Genomic DNA, 265 nt, shown 5'->3' with positions numbered 1-265 from the left:
ACTTGTAACTTTTCAAGTCGATAACTCACGAAGCGCTGAACCGAATTTGACGCCCCTTTGCAGGTGATGTTTGCCTCGTTGGCAAAACGCATATGCAAAGTTACAGCCCAATCGGACTTCTGTATCGCCCTGTGCAAAAAAGTGATTTTCAGCCAAAACTGAGCATTTTTGAATCTAACTCACGAAGCGCTGAACCGAATTGACGCCCCTGCAGGTGCAAAGTGCCTGTGCAAAAATGATTTCAGCAAACTGAGCATTTTTGGTA

This window comes from Phallusia mammillata, chromosome 3, assembly GCF_965637545.1.
Source record: "Phallusia mammillata chromosome 3, kaPhaMamm4.hap1.1, whole genome shotgun sequence".
In the NCBI taxonomy this organism is placed as follows: domain Eukaryota; kingdom Metazoa; phylum Chordata; class Ascidiacea; order Phlebobranchia; family Ascidiidae; genus Phallusia; species Phallusia mammillata.
The sequence above is the reverse complement of the archived record's forward strand: the minus strand, read 5'-3'. Positions refer to the sequence as shown.